The following is a 16157-nucleotide window of genomic DNA, read 5'->3' on the forward strand; positions in this document are numbered from 1 at the left end:
AGGTTGCTACACCACTCCTGGCTGGTCCTGAGTTTCTCCTAAGATTTAAGTCCTGTGGGTTTTTGTTTAATCTTCTAGGCAAAATATAGATCAATCTGTAAAATTCTGAGAATAAAGGGAACGATTCTGAAATGCCAGTAGTTGTACATGGTGTGGGATTCTGGGACAATGCAGCAAGCAGGGTCCTTAACTATAAAATGGTAACCTAGGTGAAGCCTTGCAGGAAACATGACCAATGAGTTAAGAAGAGCTGGTTAGGCCTAGTTAGCAGCTTGGTAGGGAATGGTTCTGAACCAATGAGCAGGGCCTTCAACCTCCTGTTAAAGGGCTGCTGGGAAGGAAGAGTTTGGGACAGTCAACTGCTATTTTCTTTGGTTTATTTATGCATTTATTTTGGTGACAAGGTTTCATAAAACTCAGACTGGCCCCAAATTGGATATGGAGCTGAGGATGACCTTGAACTTCTAATCTTCTAGCTTGCTGGGGCTACATATGTGTGTCCACTATACCTAGCTTTTACAGTGCTGGAGATTAAACTCAGTGCTTTATGCATGCTAAGCAAGCACTCTGCCAACTGAGCTACAACTCCAGATTCACTTTGGTGTTTTCTAGGACCGTCCTTGCTACTACTAGAAGGATAGCTTATTTATTTAATTTTTATTTATTTATTTATTTATTGGAGATAGGGTATCTCTATGTAGCCCTGGCTCTCGTGGAACTCTCTGTGTAGATCTGGCTGGCCTTGACCTTGAAGAGATATGCCTACCTCTGCCTCTTATATCCCGTAGGATATAAGGCATGCACATTTTAAGAAAAAAAAAAAAAAGCTTAAACTGGAAGGTGGTAGCGAAAATCTTTAATCCCAGCACACAGGAAGCAGAGGCAGGTGGATCTCTGTGAGTTTGAGGTCAGCTTGGTCTACAGAGCAAATTCCAGGACAGCCAGGACTACACAAAGAAACCCTGTCTTGAAAAAACAAAAACAAACAAACTTGTTCTATGTGAGTTTTAGTGGGAATTTTTAAGTCACTGAGGGTATGCCTTTAAAGGAAACTGTAGGATGCCAGCTTATGCCCTGTCTTTGGTTCCTAGCCTCTGAGATGAGCAGTTCACTCCCATGCAAGCCTGTGCCCTGCTGCTTCCTTGCCATAGCCAAAGCAACAGCCTTTCCTGTTATAAAATGATTATTTAAAGTGATTTATTGCTTTGGTATACAAGACAAATGTATGCCGCTGGAGGAGAGTCTGTGGATGACTCAGATTTCCCTCTGGGTGGGAGGACACAACACGATTAATCTCATAATAACAAGCCAACCCGTGAAGGCTCTCTACCAGGGTCAGATGGGATTTAACTTTCTTCTCCTTTCTGTTCCTATCAAGACGCTGTGGGCAGTGACCGCTTTCTTCTTTAAACAGTACTGATCCTCAGGGAGATCCGGGGCAAGGCCTTTGGACTTCGGGATTCTCAAGATTTTATTACCAGTCACAAGACTGGATCTATGCTGAGTTATCTGAGTCCTTTGGGAATCACAATGATTCAGGAGGGAGTCTGCCTTTGTTGGCTAGTTTGTAAATAGCAACTTCAACTTCAGGCAGGTAGGGATGCTACAAGGGTAGGGCAGAGTTGATAGGAGACAGGGCCTTACTGGGAGGGCAGAGGGTGCATGCAACCCTGAGTTGGTTATTTCAGGTATTTTGTCATAGTGCTAAAAGCTGAAAACTTACATTGTATACGTGTTACTGTAACCAGAATTTCAAAGGACACTGTAGCACATACCTATAATCCCAACATTCAGGATCCTGGGCTATATAGCAAGAACCTGTCTCAAAAAATAAAAGTAAAACAAAATAAAAATAAAAAATTGGCTGGGTGGTGGTGGTACACACCTTTAATCCCAGTTCTCAGGAGGCATTCAGGAACTCTGAGTTTGAGGCCAGCCTGGTCTACAGAGTGAGTTCTAGAATAGGCTACAAAGAAACCCTGTCTTGAAAAACCAAAAATAAATAAATAAAATAAAAAATTGAACAAAAATTTCATGGGGAAAAGTACTCATGGGTACTTAATACATACACTTTGTATATAAAAGAGCATTTAAATAAAGAATGTCTGTGTAGTCCAGGCTAGCCTCAAACTTAAGATTCCCTTGCCTCAGCCTCCCTGGAACTATGGCACCACAGATTGTAGTTAATATTTTTGGAGCTCCCTCCAACTTTCCTAGTTTCTTTTTATTGTTTTGTTTTGTTTTTTTTCAAGACAGGGTTTCTCTGTGTACCTTTGAAGCCTATCCTGGCACTCGCTCTGGAGACCAGGCTGGCCTGGAACTCACAGAGATCTGCCTGCCTCTGCCTCCCGAGTGTTGGGATTAAAGGCGTGCCTCTTCCAGAATCAGTCAAAACACTCGTCTACAAAAATAAATAAATAAATAAATAAATACATAACTTTTATAATAATCATCAGCTACATGAGGGCTTGAGGCCAGTCTGGGCTACACGAGACTCTACCAAAAAAAAAAAAAAAAAAAAAAAAAAGGCAGATGTGATGTGATGGCAGTGAATTGGTGATTTGGTGATTGGAACAGGAGATGTTGGCGTGTGCTGTATTTCATACATACAGAGAGAAATGAACGGGTGAAAATAGCTATCTGGAGCGCCTCTGCTCCATAGCACTCCAATCAATAACCATAAACACTTTATGCCTAGATCTCTGGTCTCTAAATACTATTGAGCACTGAAAAACACAAAACCCTCCAAATCTGGTCATATTGGTGCACACCTTTAATCCCAGCACTTAGGAAGCAGAGGCAGGGGGATCTCTGGGAGTTCGAGGCCAGCCTGGTCTACAGAGTGAGTTCCAGGCCAGTCAGAATTACACAGAGAGACTCTGCCTCAAAAAAGAAAGTAAACAAATAAATAAATAAATCTGGGACAAAAGTAAGGCAACAGTTTCTTGGACAAATAGGTTATTTAAGGCTGGAGGCAAAGTACAAGCTGTGCCAGGAACATCTTATGCAAGAAAGCCAAGTGTTTCTCAATGAATGATAAAATCATCTCAAAGGGACCTAAAGGCCAACTGGCAAAATCTAGGACAATCTAAGCCTTAAAATGACAGGACTTGGGGCTGGGAACTGGAGCTGTAGGTGTTTGTGAGCCACCATGTGGGTGCTGAAAATCGAACTCTGGTCCTCTGGAAGTGCAGCCAGTGCTCTTAACTGCTGAGCCATCCCTCCAGCCCAAGGTGACTGACTTTTTAAAATATATTAATTTTAATCTTTATCTTCTGTGTGTATGCATGCACGTCTCCTAGTCTGTGAATGAAAAAAAAATAAATAAATAAAAGGGAAGGAATACAACTGCTCCTAGGTCTCGTGGAGGAAGCGTTTATTACAGAGATGTGGGAGAGCATAGCTAGAGGCAAAGACAAGTCTCAGAAAGTCCCGCGTGAACATGACCCTGAGCTGAGCCCTGTGGGGAGAGGGGGAGGAGAAGAGGTAGAGGGACGAGGGAGCAGGAACCAGGCACAGCAGCTAGGAGGCCAAAGATACAAAAAGGGGCAGGTAGTTAAAATGTCTGGGTTATATGGGGAAGAGCAGCCCAGCCCCAGAGCTGAAGAGTTCAGGGTAGGGGTGGGTATGCCAGTCATACCCTGTAACAGGAGGTTCTGGGAAAACCTGGGGACAGGTCTGCTTTGGTATGCTAAATAGGCACCTAGGCTAGTAGTTTGTCCCTGCACTGAAATTTGACTGCATGTACATCACATGCATTCAAATGGCCACAGAGGCCAGAAGAGATCATCTGATCCCCTGAAGTGGATTTTGGAAACTCAAACCAGGTCCTCTACAAGAGCACCAAGTGTGAACTAGTGAGCCATCTCTCCAGTCCCAGGCTACACTGTTCAACCAATATAATCTAGAGTTCTAGCTCTAGCCAAAGGCCTGTACTGTGTTGTCACTATCCCTCTATCATTTCTTCTCAGTGAGCTTTTATTTGGTGACCACTTAGGCTATATGAGCTCTCTAGCTGTGGTGTGCTGCTCCTTTCTCCCCCGTTTGCCCCTCCAACTCGTCTATCTTTCCTGTTCCCTTGAACAAGGACCACCTTTGTCCTTGTGCTCCATGAATCCATCACCCGATGACCTGCCCTTGGGTAAAGTTTTGAAATCCATTTCTTGGGAGACTTTTCCTTTCTGATCCTCTGAAGACTGACTTCCCAGTAGCCTCAGTGCTGCCTGGAGAATCTGATGGCCAAAATGTTGGGGGAATACCTCCTCCTTTTGTAACAGGGCTCTAGACCTTAGTAGACTTCCAGACTTTACGTAGCACGACTGACTCCATGATGGAACTACCATTCAGGCCAAAAAACTCAGCACATAGACAGCACCACCTGCCAAAACAAAACAAAGACCTAATCCATTAAAGTACATAGCTTTGGCAAAGTCGCTAAATGTCCTAACCTTGCTTTTGGCTTCTGTAGCTCCACTTCTGGATAACTGTTCTTGTTAACTGAAGTGTGTCAAGCCAGAATTTTTTTGTGTGTGCTTAAAAGTTCACCCTGAGAAAGGTTCAGTGATACAGTGGGATACAGTCTTTACTGGCTGGCTAGTAAAGACTTTCAAAGTGGTCTCTGGTGGGTCTGTTTTCCTTTGGAAAGGATATTTCTTCACCTCCCCAAAGCTATGGGCCAGCAATCCTCTAGCTACCTACAGACTTAGTACTATAACATGGCCTGGCTATAGCACCTCTCACAATGGCTGGGCATCATGCTTCACATTCAAATGGGTTTTACATTAATGCAATGGAATGAGACAAACAGGTTCCCCACATTCACGCCTTACTCTTTCTCTACTTCAGCCCTGCTCTCTGTGTCTCCTGCCTCACCTTTTAGGTCCTTCTGCATTAAAACCCTCTCCTCCAAGCTCTTGTGTAAGAACTATTAAATATGAGTCTTTTTATTGAATACTATAAAACTTGTGTTTAGAACAAGGAATTCAAAAAATTTTTTATCTTTCCCACCTTGAAAGACTTTCATTTAAATGTTTTAATACCTCTTAGGTTTACACAAAGACCCACTGCTATATTCCAGGAACCTGGTGGCCTGGAGCAGTGTCCCTTTCCTTTTGATTCATTTCCTATAACCAGTTCTTTTCCTTTTTTTTTTTTTTATCCAGTGTATTTTTTTTAAGATTGACTTATTTATTATGTATAGTGTTCTGCCTGCATATATTCTTCTGGCCAGAAGGGGGCACCAGATTTCACTACAGATGGTTGTAAGCCACCATGTGGGTGCTTGGAATTGACCTCAGGTTCTCTGGAAGAGCAGCCAGTGCTCTTAACCTCCAAGCCATGTCTCCAGCTCCCCTATAACCAGTTCTTTTAAGACTAAGACTAGCCAATCAAATAAGACTGTTCTGTCAGACCCCAGACAAGATCTGAGTTAGAACAAAAACCAAGTGCACTTCCTGTCTCTCCAGTCTGTGCCCTCTAATCTGAGCACACACTCCTGGCAACACTGTTGCTCTGTCCAGACACTTCAGCTGGTGTGGTGCTCTCTTACTTTGTGACCCTGCACTCGTTTTTAACAATTTAGGGGCCTTCTCTGGGATCCTAGCTCTAGGGAGTGCCTCAATCCCTCCCAGGGAACACTCATCCAACCAGCTGTTAGTTCCCTTTTGATGGCCCTAGGATGTTGGCCTCTGGCATTCTCCAGGCAAAAGACTGCAGTGTTTGGAAGTCTCTGACAATGGAGGGAGGCTGATCCAAGGAAACTGCTGTGGTGACCAGAAATACTCTGGGCACAAACCAAAGGTAAGAGACGCTGTTCCCTCACTGGGAACTTGAGATGTGTCTTGACAAGTGCAAGAAACCTCCATAAATGGGAGTTGAGCAGAAGATAAATAAGGATGGGGAAATAACCTATGTAAAAATAGCTCTAAACACAAGCAAACAAAACAGACAACAACAAAACACCATTAAAAGCCAGGGCTGGGGAGTACACGCCTTTAATCCCAGCCCTCCAGCAGGCAGAGGCAGGCAGATCTCTGTGAGTTTGAGGTCATCTTGGTCTACAGAGCCAGTTCCAGGACAGGCTTCAAAGCTACACAGAGAATCCCTGTCTCGAAAAACAAAACAAACAAACATAAAACCCACCATTAAAGTCTGGTGTTATCTGTTATCATCCAGGCACACCTGGCCCCACCCCTTGGGGACCTGGTAGAGTGCCTCATGACAAGTGCAGCTCTGTACACAGGTGCAAAAAGTCCCTTTAAGAGACAAGCTCTGTCTACTCCCTCTCTCTTTCCCACTGTTTCTCCGAAGAGATAGGCAGGTCTTTGCCTCTCTCTGTCTCTGTCTCTCTCCCCATCTCCCTTTCCTTACGCTCTTCCCTTCCTCCAATAAAACTTCCCACATAAGTTTTGTCTACAGGATGTGTTTGTCCAGAACACATGGCTATGGTTTGGACTTACCCCTCAAGGTCCAGTCTTGAGCCATATTGTAACATTACCTTATTAGTAAATATAAGGGGGTTACCCCTCAGGGCTTAGTGGCACCAGGGAGTTAATGAGTGTTACAATTTTGGCTTATGCCATATGGTTATATTAACCAAGATCATGGTGAAATCACATTTACTATCATTATTTCATTAGGCAAGATGGGGCCAAATCCTAAGGTTGCCTCCATCTTTTTTTTTTTTTTTTTTTCTGATACAGGGTTTCTCTGTAGGTTTTGGAGACTGTCCTGGAACTAGCTCTTGTAGACCAGGCTGGTCTCGAACTCACAGAGAGCCACCTGCCTCTACCTCCTGAGTGCTAGGACAAAAGGCATGCGCCACTACTGCCCGTCGATTGCCTTCATCTTAATGAGGTTATCAGCCAAGATGGAGATGAAGGACATGGTTACTTTCTGTCCATGAGCTCAGCTTCATAGTAAAACAAACCTGTCCTCCATCAGGGTACAAGTCTCTGTGGGATCTACACACAACACAGATTAAACACGAACAATTTCACCCATTTCTTCAAAAAAGACACCGTAGTTAGATTAGTATTGATATAGGAGATGGAACCTATGGCCTAGGAATGTTGGCACCAAATAGCAATGAAACAGGCAGGAATTCATAGTCTCAACCCAAGAAGGTTGAGTCCATATGTCTTACACGCAAACTGTGGCTGTGAACACCGAACACCAAGGGTCCTCATCTGGACCTTGTTTTAACCTCTCCTCGGTCCGTAGGCATAGGGTGCTGCAGAAGGAAATTGACAAAGGAAACACAAGAATGGAGAAGTGTGCCCGGTGCCCACAGTGGGGCTCTTGCTTGGGAGCACATGAAGAAATTAAGAATATGTCCTCAGCACTGTTCTGTCACACCTGAACATAAACAACAGGCTGGGGGCAGATGGGGCAACATGCTGACTGGGATTTAAGACCTTTGAATGACACTTTTTTTCAATTTTTTATTTTATTTTATGTGAATTGCTGTTTTGCCTGCATGTGTGTCTGTGTGAAGGTGTTAGATCTTGGAGTTACAGACAATTGTGAGCTGCCCTGCGGGTTCTGGGAATTAAACCTAAATCCTTTGGAAGAACAGTAAGGGTTCTTAACCTCTGAGCCATCTCTCCAGCCCTGAATACTGATTTTTTAAAAATAGTTAATACTAGTTTAAACCCTCAGAAGCCTTGTGTGGTACTTTCACCTGGTTAGAAAACAATCAAATCTCATCTAGATAGCATCATCTAACGCTTAACTACAAGGAGAGAGACTGTCTTCATCCCTTCTACCAGGTCAGGTCCAAAGTCCCAGGTTCTCTGAGAGAAGTCGGTAAAAGGGGAAAGAAGGGAAAATCCCATGCCAAGAGAGGGAGAAGACAGAAACTTAGTGAGGCCTCATGAGGCCAGAAGGAAATCCAGTTCAACACAACTTACTTAGCTGGTGCTAGTTCAAACTTCTAGAGTCTGACTTAGGCAGTTTATCTTAGACATATTTAAGTACAGTCCAATTTTTTTTGGGGGGGGAATGTTTCCTGGTAACAATTATCCCACTACTATGTGCACAATAAAGCTTAAGGTATGACTACATCAAAACTTTTTTGCAGAGTACACGTGAACTCTACCACCATGATGGTTTCTATAGCTGAAGGGCCTAGGATGTGGTGTGGTCTTGGTGGTATAAGCATCGTAGGGGTCACCAGGCTACAGAGTACATGTGACAGCTCTTCTAAGGGTGGGTTCTATTGACTGAGAAGCAGTGCTCAAGAAAAAGGTCTAGGGAGTGATAATGGGTATGGGCTAAACATGGTGGTCTGGGGGATTTGGGTGTGGCCTATTCTACAGGTAGCACGGATCACCAGACTATTAATTACATCCATTCCTAGCTTCTGGGTGGAAAACAAGGCATACATCTCCCTTGAAGAGACAGGCTGGTCTGTGTGCTTAACATCCCTGGTTTCCCTAGTGTTATCATGACGCATGGACCTTGTGCCCTCCACACCTTGCCAGATGCCCAAAGTATCTGTGGAACTCTGATCTTTGACCTGATTTCTAAATGACGTCAGAATTGTAACAGCAATGGACGGCCTGTTAGGAGAAAACAGTGAATTTGAAGAAAAGAATGCTTAAAAATAAGGAGAGATTTGTATGAAATATTAAATATGAGCCTTTCCTAACCAAATACAAAAACTTGTGTTTAGATTAAGGAATTCAGATCTTTTTATCGCTACCCCCCCCAAAAGATTTTTATGCAAATGTTCAGTAAATCCTCACCACCTCAACCTTTGTTTACACAAAGACTCTCTGCTACACTCCAGGAATTTGATGGCCTGAGCTCTGACACCTTTTCCCTTCCTCTGTTTCTTGTGCATCAATTGTTTTAAGACTAGCCCATCAGGGCAGTGGTGGAGCATGACTTTAATGTTAGCAGAGGCAGGCGGATCTCTTGTGAGTTTGAGGTCAGCCTGGTCTACAGAGTGAGTTCCAGGACAGCCAAGGCTACACAGAGAAACCTTGTCTTGAAAAAACAAACAAATAAATAAACAAACAAACAGCTTATAGGTAAACTACTTTTTACTCTATTTTTTTTAAATAGGCAGGGTCTTTTTATGTAGTCCTGGCTGGCCTGGAACTCACTATGTAGACCAGACTAGCCTTAAACTCTAAGATTCCCTGCCTTTGCCTCCCAAGAACTGGGGTTATAGGTGTGTATGGTCAGTCTGGCTGAAATCCCTTTAGTGGGATGGTTAACAAGAAGCTTAACTCTACCTAAGACTTCTCAATCATTAACTCTTGTGTCACAGTTTTAAAAGGGCTTCCTAAATTGATCTCAGCTAGAGGTCGTAAATCTGAACTTGATAACCTTTTGCTTCTTTCTACCTGCTACAGGCACTCATTAAAACAAAGAGCATGGCTGTGTGGTAGAACATTTTGGGACCTTGAAAAGCACAATAGAATGTAAACACACACACACACACACACACACACACACACACACACACACACACACACAAAAGGATTTTTTGAGAGGTAAAAGAGAAGACTTGGGATATACAGCAGCATTACTGTTGAAGACGGGAGTTCCTGCTGATCACCAGGGGTTTGTCAGTGTAGGCCTGGCTGTTCTGAAACTCTCAGCGATGGAGCCAGATGGAGGTGGTGATGAAGCTTTATGGAATGATCCCTCGATGCCACTTGTACCCGTCTAGGTTTTTTGCTGCAAAGGTGCTGGTGATTTGGTTGCTGCAGGACCAGAAGAAAGTTTCTGGGAGGAGGAACCTTGGAATGACAGCCTTGAGAATTCTGGTGCCCAGAACAGTCCAGAGATGTCCATGATTAAAGTTCCCAGTCCTGACTTCAGTTTCCATAAGGATGAGGGTCTAGACATCTACATTTCTGCTTATGAACACCCTACCCAGTTCTGGATCCAAATCATTGGCTCCCACAGCCACCAGTTGCATCAACTTCTCATTGAGATGAACCAGCACTATGAAAATAGTCTGCCTGAAGACTTGGTTGTGCACGTAGGAGACATTGTAGCAGCACATTATTCTGCAGATGGTTCCTGGTATCGAGCCCAGATTCTTGGTACCCTGGAAAATGGGAACTGGGACATCTATTTTGTAGACTGGGGAAATAATGGAGATTGCTCACTGAAGGAACCCAGGGCTCTCAGGAGTGGCTTCCTGAGCCTTCCCTTTCAAGCAATAGAATGCAGTCTGGCACAAATCGCCCCCTCAGGTGAACAATGGGAAGAGGAAGCTCTAGATGAGTTTTTGAGACTCACTCATTTGCTGACTCGAAGCCATTGATATCCAAGATATCTAGCTGTGTCCGGACTGGAAACTCAAGTTAGACAAAAACCCATTTATATGATACCAGTAATGGGAAGAAACTTGATATCGGGCTGGAATTAGTTCGCAAAGGATATGCAGTAGAAGTTCCTAAAGATGTGAAAGAAGACGGGACTGTCCCAGGTGTGTTGAAGGACGTGGCCACTGAAGCAGATGCTTCTCTTGCCAGCATACTCAATGAGACCAAAAAGAGCCCTGAAGAGACAGCACATACCCTATCCTGCCTCAGCTTATCAGAAGAAACCCTATAGTGTTTTCTTATGTAGCCCAGGCTTCAACTGCAGTTTTCAGGGCTAACTTCTCATCAGTTATTATTGTCATTAAATAAAATGATTTTGAGAAAAAAAAAAGAGAGAGAAGACTTGGATATGCTAATCAAGATGTATTTAGAATTTTCCTTAAGTTTTCTCTAAATATAACACAGTAGTTAAAAGTATTAGACTGGGGCTGGAGAGATGGCTCAGAGGTTAAGAGCGCCGACTGCTCTTCCAGAGGACCTGAGTTCAATTCCCAGCATCCACATGGTGGCTCACAACCATCCCTTCTGAGATCTGGTGCCCTCTTCTGGTGTGCAGATATACATGGAAGCAGAATGTTGTATACATAATAAAATAAAATCTTAAAAAAAAAAAGTTCTAGACTGGTGTACTAACCTGGGTGTTCAATAACCATGTTTAAAGGTAGACAGAGGAATTAAAAGGGACAATATTGCCCTTTGTCTTCTAAGGTCGACCAGGTCCCAGAGAACTGCGGGCATCTTCCAGAATGTTTTATAGTCCTGGTGAGTCACCTGTCCTTTTGTTCAGGAAGGTAATGGACACCCCACTGTGTGGGCTCTGACCAGTGGCAATTCCACAAACAAGAGAATTTTCCTCTATGCTTCCAAGTTAAGCCACAGTCAGGCAGGGTCTTTGACTTACCCTCACGTAGATGGAACTGGTAAAGGAAAGTGAGAGGGGCAAGGGGCTTCTCCCAATCCCAAATGACACTTGAAGACCAGACCCTTAATTGGCCTGGAGAATGAAAAACAAAAACATTCCATCTTCTCCTCCAGGGTCTAGCCTGAGAAGTATAGTTCTCACTCCTCATCAAGGAAATTTCTCTTTGCAACAGATGGAAACCACTACAGAAAACCACAACCAATCAAAATGCAGTGCTGTGGAGCCCCATCAGCTCTGCATTTATAAAACACTCCTTACCTAAGGCTCAAGGAACACTGTGGAAGAGGGGGTGGAAAGATTGTGAGAGCCAGAAGACCAGGGAGTTTGTGGTGAGATAGTGTCTCCTAGTAATGCCAGAAGCTACAAGAAAAGTTTCTACACCCAATAAGCCTCTTTCCTGATGCAGACCAAATCAAATCAAACCAAATTATAAAAAGCCCACTGTTTAATGGATACAGTGCTCCCAGGCCTTCCAGCCTCCCCTCTCCCCTCCTCCCCAAAGAGGAAACAGGAAAGAAAAACCAAAAAAACACATTTCTATTTTCTGGGGGACAGTTTAAATACCCTGTGGGAGTGGTCTTGAGCTTCTCTGGGGACGGGTCATTATTTGGCGGGCTTTCTGAGATACAGCAGAGTTTGGGAAGAGATAGGAGAGCAGGGCTTGGGTAGACCTTCCACCATAACATCCCAGACTCTTAGGGTATATGGATGCCAGGGACTAGAGTGAAGCTTCCACTATAACATCCCAGATTCTTTGGGTATACGGATGCCACAGGCTGGGGTGAAGTTTCCACCTTAACACTACACCCATAAAGTCCCACCAACATGACTGCCCAAACATGACCTGAACAAGGACAACAGTAGACATGCCACAGTGGATGGGACTTAGGGGCACAGATGACAACCCCATGAGGCCTCAACTCTATACAGAGAACAATAGGCGCTGAGCATTAGTGGTGGACATCTTTAGTCCCAGCACTCAGGAGGCAGAGGCAGAGGATCTCTGTGAGTTCCAGACCAGCCTGGTCTACAAGAGCAAGTTCCAGGACAGCCCCCAAGCCACAGAGAAACCCTGTCTCGAAAACCGCCCCCCCCAAAAATAAATAAGTAAAAGAATGATAGGTAACTAGGAAATACTGAGTATGAGCTCCCATCCCTGGCCTATGCTGTGCTTTAGAGGGAGTCAAAGATTCGAACTCAGGTCCTCATGCTTGTGAAGCAGTTCTCTTACCCATAAATCCCTATGCCCAGACTTAACCGATTCAGTTTTAATGAAAATGTAGCCCAGGGGATGATTCATCATGGGCAGACAAATAGTGGGACCTAAAAAAGTGGTGGTGCACTTTAACTCAGCAATCAGGATGCAGAGGCAGGCAGATCTCTTCGAGTTTCAGGCCACCCTGGTCTACAGAGTGAGTTCCAGAACAATCAGAGCTACACAGAAACCCTGTCTTGAAAAACCAAAAAACAGCAACAGCAACAACAACAACAAAAACTTCATGGAGGCATGCTTTACAACCAAGGATGCAGTGAGAAAAAAAAAATCCCTGGAAAACCATGAAATATATATAATATATATATATATATATATATATATATATATATATATATATTACATATTCCATAATCACCTTAGTCAACAAATCGAATGTGGTACTTTGAAAAGAATAGTGAAATTCATCAACTCTGGCAAAAAAAAAAAAAGCACAAATATGTAATTCTAGAAATAAAAAGTTTCATAGCCACAGGTATAATTGGCACCAAAGCACTAATAAAATATGAACAGCTTTTGCCAATTAATTCTGGGGCTTTAGATAAAATAGACTAAGTACTAGAAAAATATCCCTTGCTGAAATAATGTAAGAAATAATAAAGTATCTGAACTCAAAGGTCAGATGTAAGACAGACGAGGCAACGTGACTTAAGATAGTGCAGGCTTTTATTTTGGAAAAAAAAAAAAAAACATGCAGCGCCTACTGTCTACTTAGAAGCTGGGATAGCTATAGGGCAGAAGTGGGAGGTGGGGAGAGAGTTGGAAAAACTTCCCTTCCCTTTTTTGGCCTGAGATTGGTCATTACTAGTGATAAGTTTCTGTACTCCGATATTAAGTCTCTCCGTCGTTGCAACAAATCAGATCAGGCCGAAGAAAAGTGCAGGTTTAATCTCAGCAAAGCATTCCCGGGTGCTCCCAGAAGAGGAGAAACCACCAGGAAGAACCACGTGGCAGGTGCCCCTCTCAACCATGTCTTAAGTAGCCTGTAGACCTTTGTCATTAGCACCTCAGGGGGAGGAGCTGACCCTTGGTGGGCGTTCTCAGGGGCGGGGTGTGGAATGGGACCCGCAGAGCTTCCACCAGAACAACTGGGAGTAAACAGAGAATAGTGAGAAAAAGAATTGTCCTGGAACTAGCTCTTTTAGACCAGGTTGGTATCGAACTCAACAGAGATCCGCCTGCCTCTACCTCCTGAGTGCTGGGATTAAAGGCGTGTGCCACCAACGCACCTATCCGGTGATAGGAATCTCTTGTGGCCAGTCATAATTAAGAGTTTGCAAGGAGGGTGGTATGGCAGGAATCTAGCCTTTAGTTATGGAATGCTAATCACTGTGGTTTCTGGAATTGTCACCACTTAACCAAAATGGAAGAACTTTTCAAAAACGCCCTGTGCCTGGCTAATGTGAATAGTTCTAGTTCCACTAAAGAAACAGAAACAGAGCCGGGCAGTGGTGGTGCACGCCTTTAAACCCAGCACTCAGCAGGCAGAGGCAGGCGGATTTCTGTGAGTTTGAGGCCATCCTGGTCTACAGAGTGAATTCCAGGACAAAAGCTACAGAGAAAACCTGTCTTGAAAAACAAAAACAAAAACAAAACAAAAACAGAAACAAACAAACAAACAAACAAAAAACAAAAACAAAAACCAGAAACAGTAGAAGACAAAACTTTACCTGAAGAAAACCCCACCCTTTCAGCCGTGCCAGTCATCTTCTGGCTGCTCCACCCAGAGAAGCACACTTTGTGAGCCCTGCGGGGAAGGAGCCCCAGCTGCTGGAACCCACTCCAGGCTAATTCATGGCCTAATGTACAAAAAGAAATAAAGGACCAGGCATTGGTGGCGCATGCCTTTAATCCCAGCACTCAGGAGGCAGAGGCAGGCGGATCTCTGTGAGTTCCAGGCCAGCCTGGTCTCCAGAGCGAGGGCCAGGACAGGTTGCAAAGCTGCAGAGAAACCCTGTCTCGAAAAACAAAAACAAACAAACAAAAAAAGAAATAAAGAACCTAGACTGTAAAGGTTTTTCTTAAGTTAAAATATGGTGTTTCCTCCCTGAAAGAAAATGTCCAAGCAAATTTAAAAAGAAAAAAAAAAAAAGAAACCCCCAGACTGCAGGATGTCACTGTTGAAACATTCAAGGAATAATTAATTGTAGATTTACATATATAACATAAAAGCAAGCATAGAAGAAGACCCTTCCTAAATCTACTTCCTAAGTACCATGGTGCACACTTGTAATCCCAGTACTTGGGAAGCAGGAGGAAAAGGATCAGGGGTTCAAAGTTATCCTCAGCTACAATGTGAATCTGAGGCCAACTAGGACCATGTGAGACCCATATCAAAAACCCAACCAATCAAACAAAACTAGCAACAAACATTTCAATTATGAAAATTTAAAGTATGTTTCATAAGAGCAACAACCTAAGACCAGAGGGAGGATAAGTGAGTTAAAGTTAAGCTGGTTTTGGTGTCTCATGCTTATAACCGCAGTATTCAGGAGACTGGGGCAAGATGATTGTGAATCTGAGGACAGTCTAGGATAGCTAGTGAATTTCAGGCTAACCTGAGCTACATAATCAAGACTCTCAAAACAAACCAGAAAGAAAAGTATAGGCTGATTTAACTCAAGATCATAAATGTAAAAATTATAATTTTTTTGAGACAGTGCCTCACTCTTTGTAGCCAGGGGTTTCTTGAAACTTAGTATATAGTTCAGTACAGCCTGTCTAGTTATATATATGCCCCTGTCTCTGGAGCACTTGAATATGGGGATTACAGACATAAACCACAGTGCTTGACTCAAAGTCACAAAACATTAAGATAGAGTATAGCTCTGGATAGCAAAATAAATTTACTATGATGATATATTTAGTTGCATTATTACTTGGTAATATCATAATCAGAAATGAAAAACTGCTTTAGCAATGAACATTCAAATAATACATTACTGTCTAGAGCTCTTGGGCTGGTATCTTAGCTTTTGAAACCTCAAAGCACTCTCCCAGTGACACACCTCCACACCTCTGGTCTAACATCCACATATATGAGCCTAAGGGGGGCATTCTCATTCTAACCACCACAGTTGGATTTCTCTTCTCTGCTGATTAAAGAATTAAAAGGCAGGAAATAAATTACAGTCTCAACAAGCGAAACAAATTTTATTTAAAGCAAAAGTACCCCCGCAGACTCCTCATAAACGGGGAGGTGGGGAGGGGAATTGGAAACCAAAATCTTTCCCTCCGGAAGACTGGGAGTTCCACATTTGTTTTGTTTCGTTTTGTTTTGTAAGCCTAGAACTGGTTTCCTTCTCCTCGTTTTGGATCGGTCTACCTAAACAAAGGAGGGGGCTGATTGGTTCATAGAATGCCCGGGGTCTGCCTAGGATGTGCTCAGGCACGTCAGTGGAAGTGGGGGCGGGGCATGGCGAGAGAAGCTGGAGGAAGCTTGTCATCTTGTCTCCCTATGACCTCTTGTTTATCTGTCTACTCGACAGGGCCATCTGACCCCTGTATGTCCTCATCGCTCTGTCTCAGAGGTCACACTAACTGCTGTTGGGACTTGGGGGCGAAGATCGCTCTGGCTGCTCCCTGCTGATAACGTGGGCGATGTGGGTGGGGAGGG

General features: G+C 43.6%; 1 pseudogene; it reads left to right on the forward strand.

Annotated features, from left to right (window-relative positions):
* Nucleotides 1-10578, forward strand: part of LOC100772213 — a 13777-nt pseudogene extending 3199 nt beyond the window's left edge.
* The last annotated feature ends 5579 nt before the right edge of the window (nt 10579-16157 follow it).

Source organism: Cricetulus griseus, chromosome 7, assembly GCF_003668045.3.
Source record: "Cricetulus griseus strain 17A/GY chromosome 7, alternate assembly CriGri-PICRH-1.0, whole genome shotgun sequence".
NCBI lineage: Eukaryota > Metazoa > Chordata > Mammalia > Rodentia > Cricetidae > Cricetulus > Cricetulus griseus.